Genomic DNA, 11572 nt, shown 5'->3' with positions numbered 1-11572 from the left:
GTGTCCTGCACAATGTTGCAATACGCCGGGGCCTGGCTGTGGACATGGTGGTGCCCCCACATCCCCAACCACATGCATGCCCGCTGCGCATGGGAGGAGAAAGGGCACGGGGTGAGGCAGCCCGTACGCAGCTGGTGGCTAATTACTTCACATAGAAAGCACACCCCTGTGGAGTGCACACAGCCCTGGCACATACCATCTGACAATCAATGATGACTCAATCTGACAATTCTGATGAATTAAGGGACAGTCAACTGTCAGAACCATAGCAGCCTGAGATTGTTCACCTGGAAGTGTCACAATGTGTGCATCCCTACATACACAAACACCACCAATGCAGTGTCATCAAAAGACACACTTCCATGCAGCAAAAATGAATACCCACTTGCAAAATACAACATGAGAACAGTGCCATGTCACCCAACCCCTCCCTGGCACGGCCACACAACACACCATGGCATGTCATGCAATGTGAGAGCAAACAAATTAATCCCCACAACATGCCCCAAGTGCCACCAACTACAGTGTCCCTAATGGAAACTGGCCACACATGAAATGCTCACAGTAATGCCGGACCAACAACACACATTACCAAATACTTACCAATAATACCAATCACCTACATAACCTCCAACCTACCATAAACATGACAGTACGGACTTAAAAAAATGGAAGCCTCACTACCTGATAATGGCAGCACTTCGAACACTTCCAACTATACAGTGTTAGCGCCACGCAAGAGTGTAGGTGCACTGCTTACAATATGGACTCCAGTTCCAAAGTAGACAGCCTTGTGAAGACATGAGAAATGGACCTGCAAATTAGGAGGATGAGATGGATGCAGAGGCACATATCAATACACCATGCAGTGTACAATACAACCACAATATGCACTAGGAATGTATACACAGTATTGACTACAGACTGCCCACACATCATATGGGAGTCCAACGTCACTGTGTAAGTCAATGTCACTTGGGCACACCCTTTGCTAGCCCATGGAAACGGGAAGCAGGAGGGGTGTGCATCACACAAACCCAAGCATCTGACCCAAATTTAGGACAAGCCTGCATGTGCCCAGCCACAATACAGCGTATGCCCACGGGAGCCACACAAGGCAACACACTGTCAAAAAAATCAAGATTAAAAAAAAATAATAATGAAAAAAAATAAAAAATAAATAAAAAATAAAAAATGGCCATGAATGGGCCCGGTGGGGGTGGGGGAGGCCACCCAGGAGGTCCGAGGACAGGGTGCACACCAAAACCCACCTGTGTGGATCTTGCGGAAAAAAAACACCTCCATGGGCTCATGGCCTGCACGGCTACCCTATTGTGGGAGAATCGCTGCTGTCGCTCTCCTCACCCTCTGCAGCTGCATCAGGAGGTGGTGGCACTATGGGAGGCAGCCCACGCAAAGCCCTAGTCTGGTCCTCCATGGCAGCAAGCATGCGGGTGTGGAAGGTCTGGTTCTGGAGTATAATTGTGCGTAGGTCCCCATGCAACAACTCACGGGATGCCCGGACCTCCGCCCTAGTTGCCTGCATCTCAGCTGAGAGTGTACGTGTGAGCCGCTCCAGCTGCTGTTCTGTCCTCGTGTTAGCTGAAGCCTCAAGCTCAACCAGAGTAGCCCTGAGCTGACAGAGTGCCGCCCGCCTGTCACTGTTGGACGCCAACATGTCCTCCCTGTGTGACTGGCTAATGGAGTCTGTTGCCTGCTGTAGTTGTTCAATTAGCCTTTCTTCGGGGACAATGGGAGTGGCCACCCTATCCATGGCCTGAGCCATCATCTCAGTTGATGCTGCCTGTTGGTTTGCCATACCATATATGGATTGCTCACATGCAGTATTGCCAGGTGGCGTACGGCCACCGCGTCGGCGGGCACCACACCTGTCTGGGGCAAGGCGAACTGCGCCTTGCTGTGCCGGCACTGCCTGAGGCTGCAGGACTGCATTCCCCCTCTGATCTGCTGGCCCAGAAACATGATCAGATGTAGCAGAGTGTGACCCTGCATCCGTAACCACCAAAGGCGGACCTACCAACACTGACATCCCCATTGAGGGTTCTACCCCTGGTGCAGGTGGGTTGGAAAGTACAGAATCCCTCCCATAAACACTTACCTGCGACGGCACATAGGTCTCATCATCCGAATCGACACCTGAATAGAGCTCGGGGGAGGTGCACACAGAGACACCCCTTGAGATGACGGCCTGCAGCAAGTGTGGGTTCTCACCCACCACCACACCACGTCCCTCACTGGTGCCCGGTCGGGCCTGAGACCCCTCCTGGGTCTGCACCATCTCCACAACCCCAGCAGTATCAAGTGCATCATCCCCTGCAAAGACATGAAAGAAAAGAAATGGGAACAGGCATTAGCAACATGGAACACAATTAGGGCTGAGAAGCAACAGAAACAGTACTTCATTGACACATGTACCACATGACTATAACCCTTCCATGCATGCACTGTCACTGCGTATGAAGGGGAGGCAAATGGCACACATTGATGACACCAAGATGGAAGACCAACAAATTTGCTGCATGCTGCCTAGCAGTGCCATCACACATTAGCCTGTGATTGGCATGTCCAATACACATACATGACACATGCCATCACACAGATGGCATGTACCCTAGCCATGTCACACATGTGACAATAGGACTGAGAAATGCCTAGTGAAAGTGGTGGAATGCAGACAATCAGCCTGAATGAGCACAGAATAACATGCAACTATGTTGTGGCAAGATGACAATTCAAGGGCAACTGGCGTGAGGTTGGGCTGAATGTCTACTGTTGCCAGAAGGGATACTGCAACACCCAAATCCTGGTGCACAGAATGTATTGGATGAAGCACATGGGTGACCCAAACCACTCAGGCACATACCCCCTCACCTGGCACTCAATCAGAAGCACTCACACATACACCATGCACATGGATGACACACACATGCATGTGCACTCACCGGACAATGGGCCTCATTCCGAGTATGGCGCTAACCAATGGCGCTATTAACGCCTTGGTTGACGCCGTACCCAGAACGGCAGCGCCTTGGTGGATGGCGGAATCACCGCCCCATTCCAAGGTTTGCGGGGCGGTAATTCCCCATTCACCAAGGCTCTTCCCCATTCCCAAATGAGCCCCCATAGGGCTCAATGGGAATGGGGAAGATGCAAATAACGGTGACCGTTCATTACGGTCACCGTTATTGGCTTGGAGGCCCCTTTGCGCCCTCGACTTTAACACCTGCTCAAAGCAGGCGTTAAGGGCGAGGGCGCAGAGGGAACTCGGAGTATGGCGGTAAGGGAATACCGCCACCGGTCTCGTTACCGGTGGCCGCTATCCCTTACCGCCATACTCAGAATGAGGCCCAATGCCTTGTAATCTGGCAGGTCTCCCATGCCTTGGATCTGTTCCTCCGTGACGTAGGTCCCAGCAACATACTCATGTGGAGTGAGTTCTATGTCCTCTGCCGGAGACCCACCTCCAATCACTAGAGTTGCGGCATGACTTGAGGCCAGCTTTTTCTTTTCCCTGCGCTTAAGTTCATTCCAGCGCTTGTAGCAATCATTAGCTGTGTGCCTCACGAATTCAAGGGCACTTATGAGTTCCGCAATGGTCTGCCAGTGTGCCTGACGTTGTGCAGGTGTGGTCTTGCATCCTGCAGTAATCACCATTTCGCTGTCATGTGCGGACACATACTCCACAAGTGCATCAAGTTCGACCTGATTGAAGCTGGGCTTCCTTGATGGGCCGGACTGTGTAGCCGTGTCTGGGGCATCAGCCTGTACTGGACGAGCACTCTTCCTCTTCCGCTTGGAAGGTGGTGGTGATACTGAGTGTCCTACGCCGCTCTGGACACTAGGGGCAGGAGCCCCGGTGGACTGTGGACTAGGAGTGTGGGAATGAACACTCACCATGGGACTTGGTGCAGGCATTAGCTGAAGTGTGATGTAGTCAGGGGGAACGTCAGCAGGATGGACTAGGACCGACCTTGTCCTGGCTGGGACACTCAGAGCTGGGGTGGATGGAGCCGCAGCTGCCCCTGCAGCCTCCCCACCCTGCCTACTCGGGGCAGCAGATGACATAGCTGCCCCTGATCCACGTGGGCTGGTGACACCAACGTGCACCGCCACACTTGGCCTAGACCTGCTGACCTGGAAGTCAGCCATGGAGTCACCCAGTGCCAGGTCTGGTGCCACAATGGGCTGGTCCAACAAGGGCTGAGCAGGGATGGTGTCAGCCACGTTACCCTCAACCAGGGGGGGTCATGGGTGTCCCTGACTGGTCACCCACACATGGGGGGCTAGGGGCACCCTGCAAGTCCTGGCCACGTCCCCTACCGTATCCACCACAGCCACCTCTTGTGGCTCACCCACCTTTGCCACCCTTACCGCGTGCTCGCCTCCCAACCATGGCACTGATGTTGTTGTGCGTATGGGAGTTGCAGTAAATTATTGTCCTGGGCAATTGGGGGTCAAAGGGGTAGGGTGCTAGATGGAATTCGTACCCTAGTGCTCTAGCAAGGCTGTATGTGACCCCTGGGGGAAGATGACCGGTCACGCAATGCAAAGGCACCCCGAAAAAGGGAGATAATGTGCACGCAACCCCTCCTAGACCACGTGCGTGGAAAAAAAACCCTGCACTATGCTGTGGCACCCAGAAACACAAAAATGAACGTATGCGTGTCACACACAGCCTAGACTGACCTCTGAAGGGGTAGGCAACACACGGGGCAAGCACAGATGTCAAATAAGTGCGCGACTCACCGTCTGCCAGGAAAAATCGCGTGAAAAATACGCACGTGTGCGCGTTGGCAACACCCCCGCCAAAAGAAGAATTGTACGCTGTCTGAGGAGAGAGGACAACAGGAGAAGTGAACGCTGTTTGAGGAAACAGGCCCAGGAAAAAGACAAGAAGACAAAAAGCTGTCAGAGGTAACAGGGAGTACGAACTTGGAACGCCGTGAAGTAAATCGCGTGTGAACCGACAAGAAGTACAGATTTCACCCACTCGCTCCCCACGAAAAGCACATACAAGGAAATGGTGTTCTACACTTACCTTTCAAACATGCCCACACGTCCAGCGTCACTTCCGTGTGTACGCCCTAAGGCCCCATCCTCCAATTACATGAGCTGACACTCTGACGTGCAGTCATTGGACGTGTAACATGCACCCGTTTACAGGGAAACGCCCGCGCACGCACGCCACAGACGCGCATACGCGCTGGTGGCCTTTGGGCCAATGAATTCGCGTACGTGTGCTGACGCGCTTAGGCGCTAAGGCCCTTTCCTCGAATTACACGCAGACGTGCTGGATTTTCACGTGCCAAATCACTTCGTATCAAGCTGGCCACGTGTAAGCACACGGAAGACCACGCTCCTGCCCAGAAGGCCGAATTACTGCCCCCCAGAGCCCCGAGCACGCTCACACCTGCCATCTGCTGCTGCCTGATTGCCTGCTGCCCACGTGCCCTGCCATTTGCTGCCTGCACATCAGCCAGGGGTGCTATTGCTGTGACCCCCCCTGCTGGAACCGAAGACTCCCGACTGGGATTCCATCACTCCACAGCCCAGCCCCAGAACCCAGTTGCCCACCCTCTCCTGCCTCTGGGGTTTTCATGTTGGGCACTGCAACATCTGGCACCACTGACAACCCCCGGCCAGAGAGGCAGAGGGGTACCAGCTTCACTGCCACCGAAGTTGGTGTCCTGGTGGAGCAAGTCCTGGGGCAGTATGATGCCCTCTTCGGAAGTTTGCGCGCCGACAAGGAAGGACGGACTCGGATCTGGACGGACATCGTGACTGCCATCAACGCGGAGGGGGTGGCAGTCCGCGACTTCCAACATGTCAAGAAGTGCTGGGAGGACTTCAGGTCCAGGACCCTCAACAAGGCCCGGCGCCTCTTGAAGGCAGCGGATGCTAAGGGGCACCGGGGCCACTTGTCGGACGATCAGATGAGGGTCCTGGAACGCATATCCCCAGCGCTCCACGTCCAGGTCCTTGAGAGGCAGACCCATCTGGAGTCGAGCGGTAAGTGTACATGCATCATGATTGTAAGCTGTGCGTGTGGTGATGTGCCAGTAGTGTGCAGGTTGCACATGTGTTTGTATGGGGCCAAGTATGGGTGGGGGTGTACAGGGCCGTGAGGCTAACACATGCGAGGGCTGTCATGTGTGAGACATGGATGGTGCTTGTGTGTGTAGGCTTGCATGCCAAATGCAGTTGTGTGGGCACACATGTTTGGATGAATGTGTATGTAAGCAGGCATGTTCGTGATGTCACACATGGATGTTGTTTTCAGCTGCATGTATCAGCACTGTGTACATGTGTGTGTGTGTGTATTTGACAAGGGTGCAACAGTGATGCAACATGGATGCATGTGACAGCGGGATGTGGAAGCCTGATTGGCAGATGTGACATGGATGCTGATCTGAACACTGCGACAGTTGGCAGAGGTGTACACATGCATGCAAGTGTGGTGGTATGTGTACATGTGTAGTGCACTCCCTGTGTTGCATGTGATGTCTGGCTCACCTTTACCTGCTCATCCTGTTGTATGTGTATGGATGGTGCTGGCAGTTGCGATATGGCTGTGGTATGGCTCATGTGTGCAAGTTGAAATGACATGTGTGTTGGACGATTGTGATGCCATGCCTGAGGTTTGCCAATGCCACTCATGTACGACTGTCATGTGTGTATGTGTCCATTGTACAGTGCCCTGATGCCTGTGTTTTATTTCTCCCTGTCTGTAGCGTCAACTGATGAAGAGGGCGGAGAAGGTGCTGTGGAGCATAGCGGCGGGGATCGCACCGCCAGCCGGAGACGCAAGGCCCGGCTCCCCTCCCAGGTTGTCATCTCGTCGGGGAGTGAGGAGTCCGGTGCCGTGTCCCAGGCCGCAGCTGCCGGGGGGAGGTTCAAGAGGCGGAGGTCGGAGTTGGACTCCTCGGCAGCAGAAGGGGCAGCTGGGACCCCACAGGGCCCAACGGGGGAAGATGGCACGGAGTCATCCAGGTTGGTGGGGGGTTTGGTGGAGGAGGAGGCCGTGTAAGCAACAGAGATGGGGTCTGGAGGTGGGGATTCCACTGGTGCTAGTGGTGCAGTGCAGGACCAGGGACAGGAGGCAGCACAGGCCGCCGCGGAGGTGCCCGTGTGCAATCCTGTCCCTGATCCTGTCACTGCATCATCTTGCACCAGCAGGGATGCCTACGTCCAGACCCGTTTTCATGCAGGGGATGAGCTCACAACAACTGGCCTTCCTCTGCCTGCGGACGTGGCTATCCGGGTCCGGGTTGAGCCTGTCCTGACTGGTGTGGTGTTGCGTCAACGGGCCATGCGAGGTGACCTGCAGTCTTTTCATGAGGAGACTGCACGTCATCTCGAATGGCTCGTTGACTGCGTCGGCCTACTGGGACAGGTCACCCAGACCGGATTCCTCCGTTTGATGGGGCTTGCTCAGACCCCCTACTCAACTGAACCCCCTATGCGCCAGTCGTGCTACGTGCCATCTTCCCACCCATTAGTCACCTGGGTGCCCTGTGGAGCTGCCTCTGACGGTGCGGCCAGGCTGGTGGAGGAGGCATCCCTGCCACAGTCGGGAGTCCGACATCCAGCAGGGGTGGCCACATCAACGACTGCACCCCAGCCGGTGGAGGATGTGCAGGCAGCAGGAGCCAGGGCACGGGCACAGGCACAGCAGCAGCAGCAACGAGGTGGGAGACATGAGTGGGGGCCTGGTGGAGGGTGGCCCACAGTGCTGGGGGGTGGTGGTGCAGGGGGACATGAGTGGGGGCCTGGTGGAGGGTGCCCCACAGTGCTGGGGGGTGAGGGTGCAGGGGGACATGAGTGGGGGCCTGGTGGAGGGTGGCCCACAGTGCTGCGGGGTGGGGGTGAAGGGGGACATGAGTTGGACATGCGTGGGGGCCTGGTGGAGGGTGCCACACAGTGCTAGGGGGTGGGGGTGCAGGGGGACATGAGTTGGACATGAGTAGGGGCCTGGTGGAGGGTGCCCCACAGTGCTGGGGGGTGGGGGTGCTGGGAGACATGAGTGGGGGCCTGGTGGAGGGTGGCCCACAGTGCTGGGGGGTGGGGGTTTTGGGAGACATGAGTGGGGGCCTGGTGGAGGGTGCCCCACAGTGCTGGGGGGTGGTGGTGCTGGGAGACATGAGTGGGGGCCTGGTGGAGGGTGGCCCACAGTGCTGGGGGGTGGGGGTGCTGGGAGACATGAGTTGGACATGAGTGGGGGCCTGGTGGAGGGTGCCCCACAGTGCTGGTGGGTGGGGGTGCAGGGGGACATGAGTTGGACATGAGTGGGGGCCTGGTGGAGGGTGCCCCACAGTGCTGGGGAGGTGGGGGTGCAGGGAGACATGAGTGGGGGCCTGGTGGAGGGTGGCCCACAGTGCTGGGGGATGGTGGTGCAGGGGGACATGAGTTGGACATGAGTGGGGGCCTGGTGGACGGTGGCCCACAGTGTTGGGGGGTGGAGGTGCAGGGGGACATGAGTTGGACATGAGTGGGGGCCTGGTGGAGGGTGCCCCACAGTGCTGGGGCGTGGGGGTACAGGGGAACATGAGTTGGACATGAGTGGGGGCCTGTTGGAGGGTGCCCCACAGTGCTGGGGGTGGGGGTGCTGGGAGACATGAGTGGGAGCCTGGTGGAGGGTGGCCCACCGTGCTGGGGGGTGAGGGTGCTGGGAGACATGAGTGGGGGCCTGGTGGAGGGTGGCCCACAGTGCTGGGGGGTGGTGGTGCTGGGAGACATGAGTGGGGGCCTGGTGGAGGGTGGCCCACAGTGCTGGGGGTGGGGGTGCTGGGAGACATGAGTGGGGGCCTGGTGGAGGGTGCCCCACAGTGCTGGGGGTGGGGATGCAGGGGGACATGAGTTGGACATGAGTGGGGGCCTGGTGGAGGGTGCCCCACAGTGTTGGGGGTGGGGGTGCAGGGGGACATGAGTGGGGGCCTGGTGGAGGGTGCCCCAGAGTGCTGGGGGTGGGGGTGCAGGGGGACATGAGTGGGGGCCTGGTGGAGGGTGCCCCACAGTGCTGGGGGGTGGGGGTGCAGGGGGACATGAGTGGGGGCCTGGTGGAGGGTGGCCCACAGTGCTGGGGGGTGGGGGTGCAGGGGGACATGAGTTGGACATGAGTGGGGGCCTGGTGGAGGGTGCCCCACAGTGCTGGGGGGTGAGGGTGCTGGGAGACATGAGTGGGGGCCTGGTGGAGGGTGGCCCACAGTGCTGGGGGGTGGGGGTGCTGGGAGACATGAGTGGGGGCCTGATGGAGGGTGCCCCACAGTGCTGGGGGGTGGTGGTGCTGGGAGACATGAGTGGGGGCCTGGTGGAGGGTGGCCCACAGTGCTGGGGGGTGGGGGTGCTGGGAGACATGAGTTGGCATAAGTGGGGACCTGGTGGAGGGTGCCCCACAGTGCTGGGGGGTGGGGGTGCAGGGGGACATGAGTTGGACATGAGTGGGGGCCTGGTGGAGGGTGCCCCACAGTGCTGGGGGGTGGGGGTGCAGGGGGACATGAGTGGGGGCCTGGTGGAGGGTGGCCCACAGTGCTGGGGGTGGGGGTGCAGGGGGACATGAGTTGGACATGAGTGGGGGCCTGGTGGAGGGTGCCCCACAGTGCTGGAGGGTGGGGGTCCAGGGGGCCATGAGTTGGACATGAGTGGGGGCCTGGTGGAGGGTGCCCCACAGTGCTGGCGGGTGGGGGTGCAGGGGGACATGAGTGGAGGCCTGGTGGAGGGTGCCCCACAGTGCTGGGGGTGGGGGTGCTGGGAGACATGAGTTGGACATGAGTGGGGGCCTGGTGGAGGGTGCCCCACAGTGCTGGGGGGTGGGAGTGCAGGGGGACATGAGTGGGGGCCTGGTGGAGGGTGGCCCACAGTGCTGGGGGGTGGGGGTGCTGGGAGACATGAGTTGGCATAAGTGGGGACCTGGTGGATGGTGCCCCACAGTGCTGGGGAGTGGGGGTGCAGGGGGACATGAGTTGGACATGAGTGGGGGCCTGGTGGAGGGTGCCCCACAGTGCTGGGGGGTGGGGGTGCAGGGGGACATGAGTGGGGGCCTGGTGGAGGGTGGCCCACAGTGCTGGGGGTGGGGGTGCAGGGGGACATGAGTTGGACATGAGTGGGGGCCTGGTGGAGGGTGCCCCACAGTGCTGGAGGGTGGGGGTCCAGGGGGCCATGAGTTGGACATGAGTGGGGGCCTGGTGGAGGGTGCCCCACAGTGCTGGCGGGTGGGGGTGCAGGGGGACATGAGTGGAGGCCTGGTGGAGGGTGCCCCACAGTGCTGGGGGGTGGGGGTGCTGGGAGACATGAGTTGGACATGAGTGGGGGCCTGGTGGAGGGTGCCCCACAGTGCTGGGGGGTGGGAGTGCAGGGGGACATGAGTGGGGGCCTGGTGGAGGGTGACCCACAGTGCTGGGGGTGGGGGTGCAGGGGGACATGAGTGGGGGCCTGGTGGAGGGTGGCCCACAGTGCTGGGGGGTGGGGGTGCTGGGAGACATGAGTTGGACATGAGTGGGGGCCTGGTGGAGGGTGCCCCACAGTGCTGGGGGGTGGGGGTGCAGGGGGACATGAGTTGGACATGAGTGGGGGCCTGGTGGAGGGTGCCCCACAGTGCTGGGGGGTGGGGGTGCAGGGAGACATGTGTGGGGGCCTGGTGGAGGGTGCCCCACAGTGCTGGGGGGTGGGTGTGCAGGGGGACAGGAGTTGGACATGAGTGGGGGCCTGGTGGAGGGTGCCCCACAGTGCTGGGGGGTGGGTGTGCAGGGGGACATGAGTTGGACATGAGTGGGGGCCTGGTGGAGGGTGCCCCACAGTGCTGGGGGGTGGGGGTGCAGGGGGACATGAGTTGGACATGAGTGGGGGCCTGGTGGAGGGTGCCCCACAGTGCTGGGGGTGGGGGTGCAGGGGGACATGAGTGGGGGCCTGGTGGAGGGTGGCCCACAGTGCTGGGGGTGGGGGTGCAGGGGGACATGAGTGGGGGCCTGGTGGAGGGTGACCCACAGTGCTGGGGGTCGGGGTGCAGGGGGACATGAGTGGGGGCCTGGTGGAGGGTGGCCCACAGTGCTGGGGGGTGGGGGTGCTGGGAGACATGAGTTGGACATGAGTGGGGGCCTGGTGGAGGGTGCCCCACAGTGCTGGGGGTGGGGGTGCAGGGGGACATGAGTGGGGGCCTGGTGGAGGGTGCCCCACAGTGCTGGGGGGTGGGGGTGCAGGGGGACATGAGTTGGACATGAGTGGGGGCCTGGTGGAGGGTGGCCCACAGTGTTGGGGGGTGGAGGTGCAGGGGGACATGAGTTGGACATGAGTGGGGGCCTGGTGGAGGGTGCCCCACAGTGCTGGGAGGTGGGGGTACAGGGGGACATGAGTTGGACATGAGTGGGGGCCTGTTGGAGGGTGCCCCACAGTGCTGGGGGTGGGGGTGCTGGGAGACATGAGTAGGAGCCTGGTGGAGGGTGGCCCACCGTGCTGGGGGGTGGGGGTGCTGGGAGACATGAGTGGGGGCCTGGTGGAGGGTGGCCCACAGTGCTGGGGGGTGGTGGTGCTGGGAGACATGAGTGGGGGCCTGGTGGAG

The sequence above is a fragment of the Ambystoma mexicanum genome, chromosome 5p, assembly GCF_040938575.1.
Source record: "Ambystoma mexicanum isolate Mex_15411 chromosome 5p, UKY_AmexF1_1, whole genome shotgun sequence".
Lineage (NCBI taxonomy): Eukaryota > Metazoa > Chordata > Amphibia > Caudata > Ambystomatidae > Ambystoma > Ambystoma mexicanum.
The sequence above is the reverse complement of the archived record's forward strand: the minus strand, read 5'-3'. Positions refer to the sequence as shown.